The 7,500-nt window shown below is 63.8% G+C and overlaps 1 non-coding gene across 1 annotated transcript; it reads left to right on the top strand.

The window, feature by feature from the left end:
* The first annotated feature begins 331 nt into the window (after positions 1-331).
* Positions 332-485, top strand: LOC146871666 (5.8S ribosomal RNA). The gene has a single exon (XR_014959761.1). It is a non-coding gene; the product is annotated as a 5.8S ribosomal RNA (ribosomal RNA).
* Positions 486-7,500: the final 7,015 nt, after the last annotated feature.

Genomic DNA, 7,500 nt, shown 5'->3' with positions numbered 1-7,500 from the left:
GTGCAGGTGGAGCGACCCTCCCTCGTTGCCAGGTACCCGGTCCGACCCGGACCCGGTCCCGTGTGGCCGGGCTGAGGGGTTTGAAGATTCGCGTGGTCCCTCCCGGGTTAAACCCGGGAGGGACCGGCGGCTGCGGGGCTTCCTGCTCCTGTCCCGGGATGAGTGCATGGCAATGGTTTTCCCCCCACGACGGTGCTGTCTGACTCCCAGAGGGGAAGCCTTGAATGGGGCGCCCGTGGCATCTCGCCGCGGGCGACGGACGGACGGCGTCGCCTTCCTCCCGCCTCTCCTGTGCCCACAGGTGGGTGAACGTTTTCGAAAAGTTGCCTGTGATTCTTGGCGGTGGATCACTCGGCTCGCGCGCCGATGAAGAACGCAGCTAGCTGCGAGAATTAGTGTGAATTGCAGGACACATTGATCATCGACACTTCGAACGCACCTTGCGGCCCCGGGTTCTTCCCGGGGCTACGCCTGTCTGAGGGTCGCTCGATCGTCAATCGCCCCGGGGCTTCCCCGGGACGCGGCTGGGGCCGTCGCAGGGTGAGCTCCGCTTCCCCTTCGTCCCCCCACAAGGTCAGACCCCCCGATCGCCTGTTGGCAGGGTCCCTGGCGGGGTCCTGCCGCGGAGGTACGCCGCCGGCGCGCCTGGCCCCCTGAGAAGGGGGCCCAGCGACCGGTCCGCCCCGGGCCCGTCCCGGGGCGCCTGGCTGCGTGCCGCGTGTGGCTGTCCGTGGTGTCCCACCGGCTGCCCGCGCGCATGCGCCTCAGGCGCCCTCCTCCGCAGCCGGCTTCCCGGCGAGGGCGAAACCCCTCCAGACGCGATCCGGGGAAAGAGGGCGCGCGCTGCCGGTTACGCCAGGCCAATCCCCTGCTCCGGCAGGGGGGTGCCTGGCCTTCCCCGGCTCCCCCCCCCCGAACAATCCGGCGTTTTCTTTCCGACTACGACCTCAGATCAGACGTGGCGACCCGCTGAATTTAAGCATATTACTAAGCAGAGGAAAAGAAACTAACCAGGATTCCCCCAGTAACGGCGAGTGAAGAGGGAAGAGCCTGTGAGAAGTTGGCCTGATGTATGATGTCACTAGTTCTAGTGTACACCTTATATCAGTCCAAACAACCCTTATGGTGATTGGTTGTAAAGTCAACCTTATAGACCAGCTATCCTAGTGGTAGCATGGACAAGAGCAGTCTTAGGCTAAACTCTGAATGGCATGTGAAGCCAGCTGTGATACCATATATAATCCCTTGAATACCAAATGAAAGGACACCACAACAGATATATATATAAAATAAAGTGTATTTATTCTAGACAAACCCTCAGCACTCTTTATGAGATTAGAGGTAAGTACAACACAGTCTTATTTATGCATACATTAAGTCACACAGGTAAGTAATACAGTTAGGCCCTAGGGGCCACGCAAACCATATACTAAAGAAGTGGTATAAGGACCACTGTCACGGAAATAGGATAGGCCTAGGGAATCGCTGGGGCTACACTACACTAGCAACAGTTAGGAAGTGGGAGGCCCACGGGATTCAGGTGCAGAGTGGAAACACTCACGCGTAATGCGTAAAAGTCGATAGAATTACTAGCAGTTAGAAATTAACAGTTTAAGGACACTTCTGAAGCAGCTAGAGAGTCGAGACTCGGAAACTAGACCCTAGGATAGTCACTACCCTTGTGAGTACCCAAGTTACCTAGCCCACAGGCTGCGGGTGTATAGGTGTGAGCTTGCGTCTGATTTCGTCGTGGACTTCTATGGATGCCTGAAGGAAGGTTGCTGACAGGCAGTCAGTGAAGAGTGTCCGGTGGATCCCAAGGCTGGGATCAAGAAGAGAGGAGACCTGCAAGCAGAAAGGACAGAGTCAAGGTCACTAGCCAGTGACCACGTGGAACCAGGAAGGAACCAGGCGATGTCGTGAAGATTGCAGGTGAAGGTGAAGCTTGTCGCTGCAGCCACGGGGACCAGGAGACGTCGAGGACGACCAGGACCTGGAGACGAGCTGTCCCATGAAGGCTCTTGCTGTCGGCGGTGTCGAAGTTGAACTAGGACTCACCAAGCCTTGGCAAGCGGAACCCACGAAGAACGGAGGACTTGCCTCTGGTGCAGACCAGGAAGGTCTGGGGTGCTTCTCTTTTGCAAGGAAGCGGGAGCCAGTCGGGAGGAGCCAAACCAGCAGTGAAGATTTCTGGATGCGTCGTCACAAAGGCCACTAGCCAACGGGCAAGCAACCGGACAGGCGCGGCAGGCAGGAAAATGCAGAAGGGCCCCACGCAGGACTCGTGGAGTGTGGGGGGCTGATCTTCGGTGCAGATGGTGCTTAGGGTTGGGGCTTCTCAATCCCCAGTGCACAACTTCGAGGGTGCCTCAGAAGCTGCGCTGGAAGATACTAGCCACTTTTCCCAGGTAGCCGGTCCCACGTCTCTCGTCGCCTCCACGGATCTCAGCTCGGCTGTGGATGTGGATCAGGGTCGGAGAAGTCTGGAAGTCAAGGCTCTGGTCGGGCTCTGCAGTCGGTCCCTCGTAGAACTTCAGCAAAGCAAAGGGTAGTCTCTTGATAGTGCCTGTTTGCACAGGGTAGCCACTCCTTGGCCACAAGGGAGATTCTTCAGTCTTCTTCTTTCGTCGAATGTCGAAGGTCCAGAGTTTCTGTTCAAGTTGCAGGTTCAGGATAATCTAATCTCCTGGGGCCCAGCTACCACTCTTATACTAATCTGGGGGGCTGGGTTACCTGCTAGGTCACGCCTTATGGGTGGGACCTGGGATGGGGTGGTTACACCCCCTTCCCTTTGTCCAGTTTCACGCCAGGACTGGGGCTGGAGTGCCCCAGCACCGGTTTGAACTGGACTATGCACGGGACACCTTGTGTGCCCCAGGCATGTCTCATTCTTTTCATCCATCCCTGCCCCAATACACTAAGGCCTGTCTGGGGTGGTGCTCGCACCTCCCAAGGCAGGAAACCTATTGTCCAAGCCTCCCTTGCCGGGATCACTCCCAGCAGCAGGAGGTCAGACTCGTGTCTGTGGCAGCAGCATCCATTTTGTGATGCTGGGGCTCTGGTTAACTTTAACCGGGTAAGTAGGTTACAACATGTCTTCTCCCTCCAGAAATGGGATGGGGGTATTATTCCAAAGTGTTAGACACCTTACACGACATGTTTTGATAAAGCCAAACCATAGTTACCATAACCGTTTAAGATTATAAGGCACTTTAAGAGTATATGGTAGGCTATATCATAGAACAGCCATAAGGACATGGTTCCGAAAGCTGCAGACAGGCTCAGCTCATGCTAGAGCACCATCTGACATGTTACCAAGCATTCTGCCTCCAGGATTGTTAAGGCCTGCCATAGGAGTGACTGATAGGTACACATGTGTCTATATGTAACTTAGGTATAGGAATACTACACCTAAGCAAGGAGTGATTACACAGCCTTGCCCCTGCTGAGTGATCAGCCAGTTGTGTCATAATGGAAGGCCAGGCCAGGGGTGGCATAATACATGCTGAAGCCCCTGGTAGGCCTAGGGTACACCTATGCCCTGGGTACCTAAGGTACACTGTACAGGGGCCAGTAAGGTGATCTTATCCAAATGGGTTATGCACCTAAAGTACATAGTATCAATTTAGAGAGAGAACAGCAGGGCTGTGGGTCTGGTTAGCAGGCCCACAGCCACATCTAAGTCGAAAACCAGTAAAGCAAAAGCAAAAAGTGGGGGTGAACATAGAAAGCAGACCCTACTCTCCTAGACCTTTCAGTCCCGGTCATCTGGTTGCACCTCTCCCCTCGGCCATCTGGTCGCACGCAATGCTTTCCAATGGGGTGACCAGATGGCCGGGCCGGCCTGGAAGTCCCGATGAGGGTCCATTCACCTCCCGGATCCCAGCCAGGGCTCCAGGAGGTCGGGCGCGTCCGCGCCTAGTGTCCCCTCCGTCACCCGGAGCGCGCGGGTTACAAGAAAGGACGGTAGCCTTCCTCCGGATCAGTAGGGGCAGGGTATGCCCGAACACCCCTCCGGGGCCGGCGGTTCCTTGCCGGGGACCAGATGGGCTACGCCCGGGCAACATCCTCCCAGGCCTCCGGGGCTTCCCTCCACCGGCCGCGGCGTGTCAAAATTGCCCATGGGACGGGCTCCACGGGTCCCGGGCAGTCCTCCCCCGGGCGCCTGGGCCCCTGGGCCCCGAGAGCTCTGGTGGTCCTCCCCATGCCTGAGGCCCAGCCGGGGTCCCCCGAGCCCACCCCGGGAAGCAGAGTCCCCACGAGCCCTTGGCGGGTGGGTGGGCAGGTGGGAGCCCTACCGCTATGGCTCGGGCAGACGGGAGTCCTTTCAGGTGCCGGCCATCCGGTCGCTCCTTTCCCCTCGGCCATCTGGTCGCGCGCAATGCTTTCCAATGGGGCGACCAGATGGCCTGGCCGGCCTGGAAGTTCTGATGAGGGTCCATTCACCTCCCTGATCCCAGCCAGGGCTCCAGGAGGTCGGGCGCGTCCACGCCTAGGGTCCCCTCCGTCACCCGGAGCGCGCGGGTTACAAGAAAGGATGGTAGCCTTACTCCGGATTAGTAGGGGCAGGGTATGCCCGAACACCCCTCCGTGGCCGGTGGTTCCTTGCCGGGGACCATATGGGCTACGCCCGGGCAACATCCTCCCAGGCCTCCGGGGCTTCCCTCCACCGGCCCGCGGCGTGGCAAATTGCCCAGGGACGGGCTCCACGGGTCCCGGGCAGTCCTCCCCCGGGCGCCTGGGCCCCTGGGCCCCGAGAGCTCCGGTGGTCCTCCCCGTGCCTGAGGCCCAGCCGGGGTCCCCCGAGCCCACCCCGGGAAGCAGAGTCCCCACGAGCCCTTGGCGGGTGGGTGGGCAGGTGGGAGCCCTACCGCTATGGCTCGGGCAGACGGGAGTCCTTTCAGGTGCCGGCCATCCGGTCGCTCCTTTCCCCTCGGCCATCTGGTCGCGCGCAATGCTTTCCAATGGGGCGACCAGATGGCCAGGCCGGCCTGGAAGTCCCGATGAGGGTCCATTCACCTCCCGGATCCCAGCCAGGGCTCCAGGAGGTCGGGCGCGTCCGCGCCTAGGGTCCCCTCCGTCACCCGGAGCACGCGGGTTACAAGAAAGGACGGTAGCCTTCCTCTGTATTAGTGTGGGCAGGGTATGCCGGAACACCCCTCCGGGGCCGGCAGTTCCTTGCCGGGGACCAGATGGGCTTCGTCCGGGCAACATCCTCCCAGGCCTCAGGGGCTTCCCTCCACCAGCCTGCAGCGTGGCAAAGTGCCCAGGGACGGGCTCCACGGGTCCCGGGCAGTCCTCCCCCGGAAACCTGGGCCCCCGGGCCCTGAGAGCCCCAGTGGTCCTCCCCGTGCCTGAGGCCCAGCCGGGTTCCCCCGAGCCCACCCCGGGATGCAGAGTCCCCCCGAGCCCTTGGCGGGTGGGTGGGCAGGTGCTAGCCCTACCGCTATGGCTCGGGCAGACAGGAGTCCTTTCAGGTGCCGGCCATCCAGTCGCTCCTTTCCCCTCGGCCATCTGGTCGCGTGCAATGCTTTCCAATGGGGCGACCAGATGGCCGGGTCGGCCTGGAAGTCCCGATGATGGTCCATTCACCTCCCGGATCCCAGCCAGGGCTCCAGGAGGTCGGGCGCGTCCGCGCCTAGGGTCCCCTCCGTCACCCGGAGCGCGCGGGTTACAAGAAAGGACGGTAGCCTTCCTCCGGATTCGTAGGGGCAGGGTATGCCGGAACACCCCTCCGGGGCTGGCAGTTCCTTGCCGGGGACCAGATGGGCTACGCCCGAGCAACATCCTCCCAGGCCTCCGGGGCTTCCCTCCACCGGCCCGCGGCGTGGCAAAGTGTCCAGGGATGGGCTCCACGGGTCCCGGGCAGTCCTCCCCCGGGCGCCTGGGCCCCCGGGCCCCGAAAGCTCCGGTGGTCCTCCCCGTGCCTGAGGCCTAGCCTGGGTCCCCAAAGCCCACCCAGGGAAGCAGAGTCCCCCTGAGCCCTTGGCGGGTGGGTGGGTGGTTAGGCGGGAGCCCTACCGCTATGGCAGACGGGAGTCTTCAGGTGCCGGCCATCTGGTCACTCCTCTACCCTCGGCCATCTGGTCACGCGCAAGGCTTTCCAATGGGGCGACCAGGTTGCCGGGCCAGGCCTGGAAGTCCCGATGAGGGTCCATTCACCTCCCGGATCCCAGCCAGGTCTCCAGGAGGCCGGGTGCGTTCACCCCTTGGGTCTCCTCCGTCACCCGGAGCGCGCGGGTTACAAGAAAGGGGGGTAGCCTTCCTCCGGATCACTAGGGACAGGCTACTCTGGGACCCCTCTCGGTCCTCAGCTGGCAGCTGGATGGGCCCGGATGCCGCGTCAGCCCCGGGTCTGTCCCGGGACCTGCCGCATGGCAGGGTGCCCGGGACGGGGTCCGGAGGGCCTGGGGAGGCTTCCTCTGCGCCTGTGGTCCTGGGAGCCCCGGCTGGGTCCAGGGGCCGGGCTCCTGGTCGGGGTCTCCGGCCCCGTCCCCCCACCCCACGGCACTGCCAAAGGCCCGGGACGGGCTTCTGTTGTGGCCGGGGAGCCTCCCCTCGCTGGTTTGGGTTCAGGAGCTCCGACCGGGCTGCTGGGGGCCCCGGGGAGGGCGGCCTCCCCACCCTGGGCTCCGTCCTGGGTCCTGCCGCGTGGCAGGGTGCCTGGGGCGGGGTCCGGAGGGCCCGGGGAGGCTCCCCCTGTGCCTCCGGGCCTGGGAGCGCCGGCTTGGTCCAGGGGCCCTGTCGGGCCCCAGGTGGGGGGCTCCGTCCCCGGGCTCCGTCCCCCGGCCTGCGGCACTGCCAAAGGCCCAGGACGGGGTTCCGTTGTGGCCGGGGAGCCTCCCTTCGCTCGTCTTGGTTCAGGAGCTTTGGCCGGGCCCCTGGGGGCCCCGGGGAGGGCGGCCTCCCCACTCCGGGCTCTGTCCTGGGTCCTGCCACGTGGCAGGGTGCCCGGGGTGGGGTCCGGAGGGCCCGGGGAGACTCCCCCTGCACCTCCGGGAGCCCCGGCTGGTTCCAGGGGCCCGGTCGGGCCCCGGGTCGGGGTCTCCGGCCCCGGGCCCCGTCCCCCGGCCTGCGGCACTGCCAAAGGCCTGGGACGGGGTTCCGTTGTGGCCGGGGAGCCTCCCTTCGCACGTCTGGGTTCAGGAGCTCCGGCCGGACCCCTGCGGGCCCAGGGGAGGGCGGCCTCCCCACCCCGGGCTCCGTCCTGGGTCCTGCCGCGTGGCAGGGTGCCCGGGGCGGGGTCCGGAGGGCCCAGGGAGGCTCCCCCTGCGCCTCCGGGCCCAGGAGCCCCGGCTGGGTCCAGGGGCCCGGTCGGGCCCCGGGTCGGTGTCTCCGGCCCCGGGCCCTGTCCCCCGGCCTGCGCCACTCCCAAAGGCCCAGGACGGGGTTCCGTTGTGGCCGGGGAGCCTCCCTTCGCTCGTCTGGGTTCAGGAGCTTTGGCCAGGCCCCTGGGGGCCCCGGGGAGGGCGGCCTCCCCACCCCCTGCGCCTCTGGGCC

The sequence above is a fragment of the Triturus cristatus genome, chromosome 1_1 (assembly GCF_964204655.1).
Source record: "Triturus cristatus chromosome 1_1, aTriCri1.1, whole genome shotgun sequence".
In the NCBI taxonomy this organism is placed as follows: Eukaryota; Metazoa; Chordata; class Amphibia; order Caudata; family Salamandridae; genus Triturus; species Triturus cristatus.
The sequence above is the reverse complement of the archived record's forward strand: the minus strand, read 5'-3'. Positions and strand labels throughout refer to the sequence as shown.